The 13,812-nt window shown below is 40.4% G+C and overlaps 1 protein-coding gene across 1 annotated transcript in view; it reads left to right on the forward strand.

Moving 5' to 3' along the window:
* The first annotated feature begins 2,651 nt into the window (after positions 1-2,651).
* MRTFA (myocardin related transcription factor A) overlaps positions 2,652-13,812 on the forward strand; it is a 171,815-nt gene continuing 160,654 nt past the window's right edge. The window contains exon 1 of the mRNA XM_060245412.1: positions 2,652-2,711. The gene's annotated coding sequence lies outside the window, so the exon portion shown is untranslated. The remainder of the gene's footprint in view (positions 2,712-13,812) is intronic.

A 13,812-nucleotide genomic window follows, 5' to 3' on the forward strand; every position in this document is an offset into this window, starting at 1 on the left:
ATACAAGGACATGGAGATTAATATTTTCAGTGAATACTGTGCAGTTGTGGAACCCAAGTTCACTCATTTGGCAGGCCTTCTTGCAGACATCTTGTTCACTACAAATAGATCTAACCCCAAGTACTTCACTGTAAAGAATATTGCAGTGGGAACGTAGCTCAGTCAGGTTACTTATTTTGCACGTCTTCTTTGGGAGAGGAAAACAACAATATATTCCATATTCCTTAAAAAATAGAACATCAGTATTGAAAGCAGTCTTGTATAGCCCCTCAAACACCTGTTTTGGTCCCATTAGAAGCCGCTGTGGATCAGCCTTGACCTGGATAGTCCAGGCAAGCCTGATCTCATCAGATCTCGGAAGCTGAGCCAGGGTCAACTCTGGCATATACTTGGATAGGAGATCTCCTTGAAATACCAGAGACCAGAAGCAGGAGCAAGTTTCATCCAGCCATCTCTCTGAATATCCTCCATGTCCCCAGCAGGGCTCAGTCACCAGAGGTCACCATGACTTCCAGGTGAACACTCAAACACACATGAAAATACCAAATAAAAAAAGAAGCTGCTACGGATGCTGCATTACATGTTTATAATTTATGGGTCTGCTGTTTATGTTTAAAGGAACAAGAATTGAGGAAGTATGGCTCTTACAGGTTAGTCTTGACTGGTGTCAAGCAAAATCATCCCCTCCATGCTTTATCTCCGGTTTTATCATAGGTAACACATAACACCAAGCCAAAGCTTGATGGTGTTGTCAGAACATTTGGAACAGTCTTCTAAAAAACTAGGAAAATAGTGGTTATTGGTTCCACTAAACCAGAGTAGAGAGGTAAAGGCTGGTGGGGGGAAGGTCAGAAAAAATGGGTTACATTTTGATTCCCCCATTTTTTTTCCTCCAGCAGAGGAACTGGACATCTTAGGGAGTACTGAAAGCAATCTTATGAAACACTTGCACTTCTAGAGTAAACTAAATGCAATAGCACAAATGTTTATTTAAAGTTGGGTGACATTAAGATTTTTATGGAATGCATTTGCAGTATCTCCCCCACTTTTTCCTGTGGCTTCAAAATTTCTTGAAATTTTACATCTCACATACTGTAACTTTTGAATAAAGCAGAGGTGTCAAACTCATTTGTTACAAGGGTCACATTTGACATAAATGTCACTTTGTTGGGCTGGACCGTGTGTGCCATGAAATGTAACATGAGGTACCAGAAATATAAACTTTATAAAGGTGATTTCAGATGCTGAATGGCAATAGCAGACTTGATTGGATTAGGTGGTAGGCGTGGAGATACCAGCATTGGTAATGAGACAGGAAATCTAATTCTCAGTTCCACCCAGGAGGATTCAGTCTGGGAGGATGCAAAGAATAAATGGACAGAAGTCTGACATTAGAAATCACCACATCCAGTTGTTGACCTAAAAGTAACAGTTCTCTTACAAAGGAATTCCAAAGCAAGACGAGACTTCAGAATTGCAATTGATGATGAAGCTCAAGACAATGCATCCTCCTGGACTGAACTGAGAGCTAGTTTTCCTGTCTCATTACCAATGTGTGCTATTATAATTTGGCTTCTGAAATCACTCCACTCCAAGATATGACCATTCCAAGTGTTCTGATTCCTAATAGTCTTTTTGAAAGAAAATAAATACAGATAGGAACAGAGAAATCCAATGTTTTTTTTTTCAAAACAACTTTTCAGAATAGGCCAGAATAACTTCCTCAGTGTACATAGTGTTTGTCAGAAGAATCCACCCACCCACCCTCCCTCCTTCCAAAGAAGGGCGCTTGCACACAAAAGCTTATAGCTGGAATAACCTCCAACTTTGTTTTCTCTCTCTCTCTCTCTCTCTCTTTCCTCCCTTCCTTCCCAAAAGAGGAGCAGCAGCCCTGGAGAAGGAAGCAGAAGTGCGTTCTCTCTCTCTGTGTGAGTGAGACAGAGAGGCTTCGTATCTCTCCCACATGAAGCAGGAAGCACCCACAGAGCTCTCTCTTTGTGTGTTTGTGTGTGTGAGAAAGAGAGAGAGAGAAAGCAAGAAAGGCGGAGACAGGCAAGAGGCAGGAAGCAAAAAGCCACCAAGGGAACTGGGAAGAAAACAAGCAAAGGTGTGGCTGCACCAGTCCTTGAAAGGAAGCAGGAGAGGAAGTTGCTTGGGGGATGGATTAGAGCCCTATGCAGGCTGAATGTGTCCCACCGGTCATTTGTTTGACACACTTGGAATAAAGCATTTGTTGGCTTTTGAGTTTTACACTTCAGTACCAAGTTGGAAAATGTGTCAGCCATTGTTAGATTATAGAAATAGAAGTATGGGTCATTTTCCAATCAGTAATGTAACTTAAAATTGCCCTTCCTTCTAGATAAATAGGAGATTGGAATGGTAATATAGTTTTGATGTGATGTTTAGGAGCAATGTAGTACAGTCTTGGAATGTAGAAGGCAAACTGCTGTATTTATAGATATCTGAAGTCTTAAAATTTGTAATTTTTATTACTAATAAGCTCTGTGCTTACATTATTCTTTCAGTACTGTTTCCATTGGATTGGTTAGTGCATACTTTAACTGTGACAACCAGCTGGAACAAAATGTAACACAAAACCATGGAGATCATGTTTTGTGGAAGAAACTTAAATTTATGACTTCTGTTTTCTTTTTCAGTGGTTGGAACTCCCGGCATGGAACTGAACTGGGCTGAGTTGAGGAAACTGTAAGGTATGCTGAGAATTTCCTTCTATTTCTGTAACAAAATTGTTGACGCTTTTTGTAGTTTGTATCTTACTTATGATATGTTCCTTATGCTAGTTATTTTGCTTACATGTGATTGCTAGAGCTGTTTAGCTGTCATTTGAGGCATGGAGTGAAGCATTTTACTGTGAAACACAGAATAGAATAACTGTTCAGAACCCAGTGATTTTTCAGTAAGTTGCTGCTGTTCATATTTGTCAGAAAATGTGCTCGCTGAATCTGACTAAAGCTCTGATGGCCGGGTCATCAGAAGACTTATATGCATTTCAAAAGTACCATCATCTTAGAATTTTCTCCCTGATCATCTTATTGAGAACTCTGAATCAACTCATCCCTGATTTTTAAAAAACTCTGCTTTAAATCCCTGATTTAAAACTTCCAGAAACATTGAAACTGTAGGAAAGAGTCAATCTTCTGTTGGAGACAATGACAGCAGTAACACACACAATATTTTCTTATCCAACCAAAACAAATGTTATGTTTTCACAGCATAAAATGCATTGTTTATAAATCAGCACATATATCTTCACTGTTTAGCACATTTATTAAATGTAAAAGTATGAATATCTTAGTTTTTCACAAGCAAAATTGTAAAATGCACCTACTACTTGACAGAACTGCAAACTGCTGCATCCTCTGCATTTGAATTTGATTGCTTGCCAGTTGGAAAATAGCAAAAGTGTTGAAAGTAGAAAACAACTTTTGAAGCAAAAAAAATGCTTCTCCCCCCACCTCATACACACATACAATCAACAGTACTGCCAGTATATTTAGGTGTGGAGTTAAACTTCTAATGTTGAAAGTACTAAACTCATCAATAGTCTCTCTCGCTCTCGGGTTGACTTCGCGAACGAAGATTTAAGAAGGGTGCAGTAGTCCACGTCTGCTGCAGGCTCGCTGGTGGCTGACAAGACCAATGCGGGACAGGCAGATCCGGCCACAGTGGCTGCAGGGAAAAGTCTGATTTGGGTTTGGTGCTGTAGCAGTGCGATTCTTCCTCAATCTCCTTTTGTCCTCAAGACCAGCTATGCGTGCGTTCTCAAAGGAAGAGACAGCCTGGTGGATGGTGTGCCTCCATGCTTTGCGATCTGAGGCTAGGTCAGACCACTGGTGATGGTTGATGCGACAGGTGCCAAGGGATTTCTTCAAGGAGTCCTTGTACCTCTTCTTTGGTGCCCCTCTATTTCGATGGCCGATGGAAAGTTCGCCATACAGAGCAATCTTGGGAAGGCGGTGGTTTTCCATCCTAGAAATATGCCCTGCCCAGCGCAGCTGCGTCTTCAACAGCAGTGCTTCGATGCTTGTAACCTCCGCCCTCTTGAGGACTTCAGTGTTGGTCACAAAGTCACTCCAGTGGATGTTGAGGATGGTGCGAAGGCAGCGCTGATGAAAGCGCTCGAGGAGTCGCAGGTGATGACGGTATAAAACCCACGATTCGGAGCCGTAGATGAGGGTTGTCATCACAACCGCTTTGTAAACATTGATCTTTGTGCCTTTTTTCAGGTGCTTGTTGCTCCACACTCTTTTGTGCAGTCGGCCAAATGCACGGTTTGCCTTTGCCAGCCTGTTGTCGATCTCCTTGTCAAAGGAGACAAGGAGATCAATAGTGTATTATGCACATTACAACATATGGGTTGCGGGCAAAATTAGTGATTTTTAAATAGACATATCCTTGAAAAATATCTGGTATACAGAATAATGTCCTCTAATACTGTCTTACTGAAAAACATTTATACTACATAGTTTGAGAGAATATTTTCATTCCACAAAACGCGATCTCCATGGCATTCAACTCATTAAAAAGGTACCTTTTCAGTGTTCTTCAGATTTTTGAATTTCCATTATAAACTTTTGAGCCAGATCCCACTTTGTACAGCAGTTGCTTGTTGCCTGTATACCAGGGATCACAAGCCTCTTAATGAGAGCTATGTCTTAGTACTGAAAAGTATCCCAAGTAGCCCTGACCTGGTTAATCCAGGCAAGCCTGATCTCATCAGATCTTGGAAGCTAAGCAGGGCTGACTCTGGCAAGTAGTTGGATGGGAGACCTCCTTGGAATATCAGGAGTTGGGAAGATAGGGGCAGGCTTTATTCATCCACCTCTCTGAACAGCCTCCAGGCTCCCAGTAGAATTTGACATGACTTCCAGGTGTATGCGCACACACAAAAAAAACTCAGAGTAGATCTTTTTGCAGTCTTTTCCTGAGTCAGGGAGACTGTAGCAGTTCACCTGTATTTCTAGTTGCTATATTTTGCTCGTTTGTGTTGTGATCTGCTCATCTTCTCATAAGCGAAGACAAAAAATAGTTCCTTGGTAACTGTGGTTAATGGGAGTAATTAGGGTTTATGCTTGTTTTCTTAATGAATTAAATATTTGTAAAGAAAAAAATTCACTTGTTCAAGCTGTGTGGTATGAAAATATTTAGGGAAGATAATTGAACTTTTGTCTTGTTACACAAATAATGGAAAGAAAGAGGCTGTAGAAGGTTATTATTAATATAGTTCCACCCAAATTGGGGTTAACATGATTCTGTATAGAAGTGGAGACGTCTCATCATGCATCCTACATAATTTCTTTTCCTAAACATTGGTCTCACCTATGGAGATGCCAAAGAATGAATTGTGAAATATTTTAGCAGGCTAAGGGTTCCATTGTGCATTTCTGAGCTAATTACTTTGTTCAGATTTTAAAAATTTGATACTAATCTTTGTATTTAAAGAGTGCAAAAGTGGAAGGTTGAAAAAATGGCTTGACTGTCAGAAATGTAGTCCAGTATATGCTGAGGATTTTCTGTTGGGAGGCAGATCTTTCTTTAAATCTTTTATTCAGTTGCTCATCTTGTCTCAGTTAAGGTTCAGTTTTACTTGAAGCGATATGAGGATTTTACTCTGGTCCTAAAATTATTATAGGGCAGAAGGATGTAGGTGCATGTACAAAATTTGCTTCTGCCTTTTTTATTTTTTGCTTTTGTTTGCTTGTTGCTCCTTGCTGTGCATAGGCATATTGCAAGGGAGTGAAATATGGCTGTTTCCTACAAGTCTCTGAATACTGCTGTCAGCACTTGTCTCATTGTATGTGGCAATGTGTTATAAGAAACAAGTATAGTTCATTCCTCTGTGTGTCTACTTGCATGGCAGAGTGTGTGTTATAGAAAGGCTTTTAAAAGGACACCCCAAATCTCAGCAACTTAAATCTAAGTATTCATAAAATTAGGGTTAAGGAAAGGGATAAGAGCCCCATGACGCAGAGTGGTAAAGCTGCAGTACTGCAGTCTGAACTCTGCTCATGACCTGAGTTCTGTCCCAACGGAAGCTGGGTTCAGGTAGCCGGCTCGGGTTGACTCAGCCTTCCATTCTTCTGAGGTCGGTCAAATGAGTATCCAGCTTGCTGGGGGAAAAGTGTAGATGACTGGGAAGGCAATGGCAAACCATCCGTAAAAAGTCTGCTGTGAAGTCGTTGTGAAAGCAACGCCACCCCAGAGTTGGAAACGACTTGTGCTTGCACAGGGGACTACCTTTACCTTTTTAGGGGAAGGGAATATTCTTCTTTCTCTGACATGACTTACATGGTTTTTATTGTCTCATTGCTCAGGGCAGTAACAAAAATGTTTAAGGTGGTCACTGTAGATTTTTATCTCTTCCTTTTGAAGATGGTTAAAAGGCAAGGTCCAGTATTGCAGGCATCACCTGTCAAATTCTTATCACACTTCTGTCACTGTATTGTGAAACCTGTTTTGGCTTTCCTCTAGCAGTGGCCTGTGGTAGAGTGACACAAGAAATGGATATTAATATTCGACACATGGCTTCTTACAATGAATAGAAGAAATTGTTAGCCCATTTGCTCTTTTTAATTTATGTTTAGAACTTGAAAAACATTCTTGACATTGCAGTATGATATAGTTAGTGCTTTGGTAGTGAGCATGATGGAATTTCGTTTGGGAGACTTGGGTTCAGATCCCCAGAGCACTCACTGGGTGACCTGATTTATTACATTTGTGTTCTAACTTTCTTCAAGGGATTTCAAGCCAGTGTACACAGGGTCCCCAGATGAGCTCTCATGCAGGAACAGACTTGCTTAGGTTCAACAAAGTTTATCATGTGCTTTCAGGCATTTATCAGATCCTTGGATAGTTGCTTTCTTGCAGCCTTACCTACTTAAGGTTATTTTTAGTGTAAAATGAGTGTCCACTTAAACTACTCTGAGCTTTTTAGAGGAAGGACAGAATAATAAATAATAAATTTCTGTTCTCTGTTCAGAACATGTATATACAGTCTTTACACCAGATAAGGCATTCTGAGGGGATCAACACCTCTGCCATCTCTTTATTATTTTATCTTGCTAGGAATGCTCATCAAGCATGGGGCAAGTCCCTGTGTTTCCCACTTCAGCTTCTATCTCTAGGCTGTGTGTATAGAACAACCAACAGTTATATTCTATGCCCTCTTTGAGGTGCACATCAGCAGGATTGGATCATAGGACTTAAAGAAGTTTGGCTATGTTGTCCCTTATAGCTGGATGTGAGGGGAGGTAGGCAAATACAGATACTTTCTTGAAAGACAAGCGCAAAGGGGAAGGGAGCAAAAGACCATGTTTTCCCATTGTGTTTGTACACAGTGCCTGGCATACAAAAATTGAAAAAAATAGAAACCAGTTTCCTCTCTGCTGCCTTTAGATAAACAATGGAGGAAATTTTAGTTAAAAAGATAAAAGGTAATCTCCTGTGTAAGCACCAGTTGTTTCTGACTCTGGAGTGACGTTGCTTTCGCAGTGTTTTCATGGCAGACTTTTTACAGGGTGCTTTGCCATTGCCTTCCCCAGTCATTTACACTTCCCCCCCAGCAAGCTGGGTACTCATTTTACCAACCTCGGAAGGATGGAAGGCTGAGTCAACCATGAGCTGGCTACCTGAACCCAGCTTCCGCTGCAATTGAACTCAGTTTGTGAGCAGAGCTTGGACTGCAGTACTTCAGCTTACCACTCTGCGCTATGGGGTTCTTATAAATTTTAGGTATCCTGCTGTAAAATGGTAACATAGGCAGTCTTGTAATACATCCAAATAGTGTTCAGCATATATTGCATGAAAAGTTTTTTGAACATTAAGTAGAAAACCAGGCCTGAATATAATGGTTTTTGGATTATAATGTCTTGGATTAGTAATGTACTGAGATCAATTTCTATGAATTTGCCTTACCAGATAAGAGCAGTGGTTCCTGTGGCATTCTTTAAAGGCTTTGAGCAGGGTTTCCCAATCTTGTTGAGCTTGTAGGCTCTCTCAAAATTCCAGAAGATAGCAAACACCACTAGAAAAAGACGGCTGTTAAGGGCACCTCAATATGTTTGTTTCTCTAGGAATGTCTGGGGACGCTTACTTAAATATATTTTACCTTACATTTGGTGGAGGGTGTTTGGTGTTCATTTTACTTGAATTTAGTGTGTATGGGAGTGGCGGTAGAAGATTTTGGTTTTTGCAAGGGGTCACTTCAGATAATAGTGTAGTGGCCCAGGCTTACTAATATTTATCCAACTGAAATTGTGGAGGCTTTAGTTACCATTTACTAGTCTTTGCAGGGTAAGGAATTTTGATAGTTGAAAGCATTACTGAAAAGTTTATAAACGCCTGTGTACAGTAGTTTGGGCTGTGTGTAAAGATAATCTAGTTTTTTATTTTTGTGAGTATTTGTGCGTGTGTGCATGCATGTGTGCACATGCCTGGAAATCATGGTTGACTTCTGGCACCCCTAGTGGGGGTTGGACATTTCAGGAAGGTGCCTTGCTATTGCCTGCCTCTGTGTCCTGGCTGTGGTATTCCTTGGAGATCTCCCACTTTGCCATGATTGGCCCTGCATAGCTTCTGAGATCTAACAAGATTGGGCTTGCCTGGGCTATCCAGGTCAGGGCTAAGATGGCTTAGTTTTGGCATTTATATCTCATCCTCCAAGGAGCTCAGTTTAGCTAACTTCATTTTCTTCTTTATTTTATCCTTACAGTAGCCATATGAAGTGAGTTAGGCTGAGAAAGAATGACTAGCTGAAGTTTACCCAGTTGGCTGAGTCAGGGTTTGCACTTGGGTCTCACAATCCAAGCTTGGCAATCACTGTGCTACATTGGCTTTCCTGACTGAGACTGGGAAGTGCAGTTTCTCCATTCCCCTGCCCACATTCCCTTCTCTCTTCCAAGTCTTCCCATAGTTTACATCTCATGGTGAAGGTCCCTCCTCCCTTTCAGCTGCAAGCAGCATTGGTGAAGAAAGGACAGGCCATTGCTTTGTCTCCCAACCCATAGAAGGTGACAGTAAAAGCAGTCATGAAAGGTAAACGAGTTTATACACTTTATTTTTTCACTTTAAGAGCTAACTAAAGGTTCAGGCAACAGGTGAACAGTCATTTTTTCTTGAACAATTAGAGCATGTATCAAACTTAGCAGTCTTGCCACTAAAAGTTATAAAGAATACCTTACCTTGTCTTAATCTAATGTGTAAAAATTCTTAATAAACTTTGCCAATGGCTCTTCTCTGCACTTTTGTTTGTAATAATTGCTCGAGGTCTGAAGGTTGTGTATTGTAATATGTTAGTGTTTCTGTTTAATACTTCTGCCTGACTCTCGAGTACAGTGTGTATTTCTTAAAGGATATACAAGATTAGTAGTCTTTTAGCAACACTCTTGTAGTTTTCTGCTTTTTTTCTAATTGCGATCATAAGGAGAGAGTGCTGTATCCAGCTATAACGCAACATCTACTTAACATCACTGTATCCCAAAGATTACAATTTCTTTTGGCGTCCTAACTACATTTGCCAGAGTCATTAACTTGTGGCTGTTTTTAAATGAAAGAAAAGTAGTCACTGCTTCCCAAAATAGCTTTCCCCTGCATGCCACCTGCTGCTGCTAGTTGATGCAGGTTGCTTAGCAATTCTTAAATGAGGAGGAAATTGCCATTACCTTGGTAACTCTTTTCCTAAATAGAGAATGATTTAAAAGAGCAGAGAATAGGGAAGAGGCATTTGTAACAAGGTCTTCACTTTTTTAGGAAATCACTTTCTCAATTTTCTGCCTTAAAATTATTGGTTAGCAGTGTAACCTTTGACAGGTGTGTATAGGAATGTATGATATAACTGCAGTATACTTAGCTTGAAAGTGTATTCAGTTATGTTGGGGCTTCAAGCTTTAATCAGTTGGCTAGTCTTAAACAGAGGAGCTGTGTGTTAAAGGCACCCACTTCACTGTGTTTCTATCTCTTTAAGTGATGTAAGGCAGAAAATAGCCATTCATTTTAATGAGTGATATCTTTTTGTTAAACTGCAAAGTTATTTTATACTGCTTTATTTCTCCATTAGAAGAAGAAGATGATATTGGATTTATATCCCGCCCTCCACTCCGAAGAGTCTCAGAGCAGCTCACAATCTCCTTTACCTTCCTCCCCCACAACAGACACCCTGTGAGGTGGGTGGAGCTGGAGAGGGCTCTCACAGCAGCTGCCCTTTCAAGGACAACCTCTGCCAGAGCTATGGCTGACCCAAGGCCATTCTAGCAGGTGCAAGTGGAGGAGTGGGGAATCAAACCCGGTTCTCCCAGATAAGAGTCCGCACACTTAACCACTACACCAAACTGGCTCTGTACTTTATAAATATTCAACCAGTGGCTCAAATTTAAAATGTTATATTAAGCTGCACATGTAGTGTCCATAGAACACAAGAAATGTGTCTTTAGATTTTGTTTTATAGAAAACCATGCCTACAGATCAGTAACCCATGAGCAGCTCATTGATGGTGAGGAATACTGTCTGGCTTCCCAGCTTGTTTGTAGCCCACTATTGGCAAGTTTAGCTGTTGCATGTTGGGATACAAAGAGGTGAACATACAGGATAAGGGATAGAGTGAGAAAGGGTATGCACAGTGTATGTTGAGTTCCTTGCACTATTGCAAATGGCATGGGTTTGCAGTGCACTTTAATTTCATAAAGCAAGTTAGGCTTTCATGCAGCATTCTTACATAACATGTATGCACTGACTGGAACTTGGTCCTCATGTGATATGAGTATGATGCTGGTTAGGTCAGATACAGTGCATGAGATTCTCATATGCTACTTCTTGATCAGTCAGCCATTTATAAGGCACAATGTCCACATGCCCCAGAGACACTTGTTTAGAGGAAAAAAATTTGGGGAGCACTTATTCCACATTGCTTCCTCCATCAGGCTTCCCATTGCTTCTTTGCCTCTTGCAGAGTATGAAAGTGGCAGCTAGGCATGCAGAGAGTCATGCGGGGGGAGGCTTGTCTTAAGTGGCTGTCCAAGTACTATTGTTGCCAGCCAGGAATTTGGTCTTTCTACCTCCTTGCATTAGAACATTTTGTTTGAAAATGCAATTAATGTTTCTGTGTTACTGTTTAGCTTATTCTGGGCATTTTGTCAGAACTGAATGTTTGATATTATCCAGGCTGGATTTCAAGGCTTTGAAAATATAACTAGCTTTTAATTAATCCTCTTCCAAGATACTGTTTGGAGATAATGTTCTATGAATGAACTGTAAATGCTGCAGCTTCAAGTTCCTATCCTAAAGTTTATGTCTTTTTTAGGGTATTTTAAACAAGGGTTAGAGACTTTTAAGTATTCATTGGTTTTGATCCTTGCTCAGTTCTGCTACGTATAAAGACTGTGTGTGCTTTTAATTTTCTTAATAAAATTTCTTACAGCTGCCAGTCTGGTCCATGTAATTATGACACACCTAATGCAGGTATATTTTACACTGAAGTGTACAGGCACCTATAGATCCCTTCATCCTTAGAGAGTGCGACAGCAGAGTTTCTTGTGCCAGTGATAGCTAGTGAAAGCAAAGAAGTGGAATGACACAAAAGTGGAACTTTTAAATGGCAATCCAGTGAAGGAGTGGTAAATGCTTAGGAGAGCCACAGATGGCCCCCTAGTCATTGAGCAGGTATCACTGGTTTAGCAGCAGGTACATAGCAAAATTCGTTGGTAAGCAGATGAAATCCATTGAGACATTGCCCCAGGAATAACGGAGGAAAAGGCCTTGTCAGGTGGAGACTTGAGAAAGCTGCTTCCACGTTTCCATATGAGCTGGAACGGGAATTTGTGAAATCATTCCCTCATGCATGTTATGAAATGTAATGCAGAACTTAGATGGAAAATTTTGTATGTATTAATATATGCATATGCAATACTTGACCCTTTCCCATATGAAAGTGGGTTCAACTTGGTTTACAGCAGTTTACATAGATAATAGAGTGTAAAACCCAGTATACATATAGAAGAACAAATAGTTAATTACAGCGTAAACTAGTTACACATTTAAAAAATTGGCAGTCTAAAACCTACAGCAGAAAATTCAAGTACACACTTTCTAAATAGATTTGTTATAATCAGTGGAGAATAGAGAGGGAGGGACCTGTTCGTGCCTCCTGACTTCCAGAACTACTACTAACTACTGCTGCCATCCTGACTTCCTTATTGGATGGGGGTGGAAAAGAAAATTGACGTGATTGGATGTAGTGCATAGGTTCATACAGGGAAAACCAGTTCTTCAGGTATATAGATTTCAGCCCATGAAAAGCTTTAAAAAGTTAAGGATGGCATGTTAAATTGAACCTTGGAGGCCCATTGGCAGCCAGTTTATGATAGCCTTTTGATGCCAAAAGTATATCCTCCTAGGTATAGGATTGCATCTTGAAGTATTTCACTTGTTTTAAAAGACAAATATAGTATAGGAGTTTTTTTGGTACTCCACAAAATTTTGAAAACTTGGGGAGGGGGTATCAGAAAAAAATGGAAAAACTGTTCCTCTCCCTCCTTCCAAAATTTTCCAGTCTGTTTATGGGCCTTTGCATCTCTAGGTATAGTATGAAATTAGTTTATTGTAAATGGTACCTGGCTATCCCTTTTCCCTGCTAGAGACAGAAAGAGTGTGGTCTTTTCTGAAGTGTAGCTTAATGTACAGCAGTAGTGCACTTTACCCTCCAAGGAAGCTCTTCATTGTATTACTTCACTTGTTAATACATGAATATGAAGGACTTTGATAAAGGTGGAGGACCTTCCAGTCCTCAGAACAGATATCCCTTGTGGGATTTACAGAGAGGGTTATAGAGAATTGTATTATATACCTATATATCTAATTCTGAACATGAGTCCCCTTTTAAAATAAAAAATCCACAAGGAGAAGGATTCTTCTACAAAACTGTTTTGAGATACAACAGAACAAAAAAGCAAATTATTTTTTTTTAAATTACAGTGTATAGAAGAGTAAGCACTGCAAGATGTTGGCTGCCATTATTGAAGGTGCTGTCAAACTTTGCTGAAAATGGAATAGTGTTGGTGTCAGGGCCTAAGATGGGTTACCCTAGCAGCATCCCTACTAGATCGTGTAAATGAATTAGGAGATAATAGGTATTGGCATGATGCACTAGAAATGGTTCAAATTGAGTTATATAGGAAGTTATAGTATAGGAACATGCAGTTCAGGTGGATTCTGAGTATGGAAAGTATTAGGGTAGCAATGCTAGAAGTAATTTCATTAGGAGCTAATGTTGGATTTGGATCAGAGGGGTTTAGGATCAAATCTGCTGTCTACCATGGATTCATTATGTAGCCTTGGGTAATTTCATGTCTTGTCTATTACACCCTTTAAAATGAGAATGAGCGTTTGAGAGGTCCAAGACAGGCTGTAAATCATTTGGAAAATTACAGGTCCCAAATATAAACTGGTATATAGTAGGGATGGCATCAGGGATGGGATCAAATTCCATCGCAGCTGGAGTTTGGACTAAAATCTTGGTGTCTGAGGAAGATCCATTTTTGGAGCTGACCTGGCATTTGTGCAGTGTTTGCAGACTATGGACATGAGGCAATCCTTTGGTAGGACTTACCTTGCAAATGTGGGATGGCCTCCAGAGGATTGATGGGTAAACATTGACCTTATAGAATCATATAGTTGGAAGAGATCTCTAGCGTCAACTAGCCCAACCCCCTGCACAATACAGGAAATTCAAATATCACCCCCCCACACCTTCAGTGACTCCTGCTCCATGGTCTCCATGCCATTGATGGTACATCAGAGATC

The sequence above is a fragment of the Heteronotia binoei genome, chromosome 8 (assembly GCF_032191835.1).
Source record: "Heteronotia binoei isolate CCM8104 ecotype False Entrance Well chromosome 8, APGP_CSIRO_Hbin_v1, whole genome shotgun sequence".
NCBI lineage: Eukaryota > Metazoa > Chordata > Lepidosauria > Squamata > Gekkonidae > Heteronotia > Heteronotia binoei.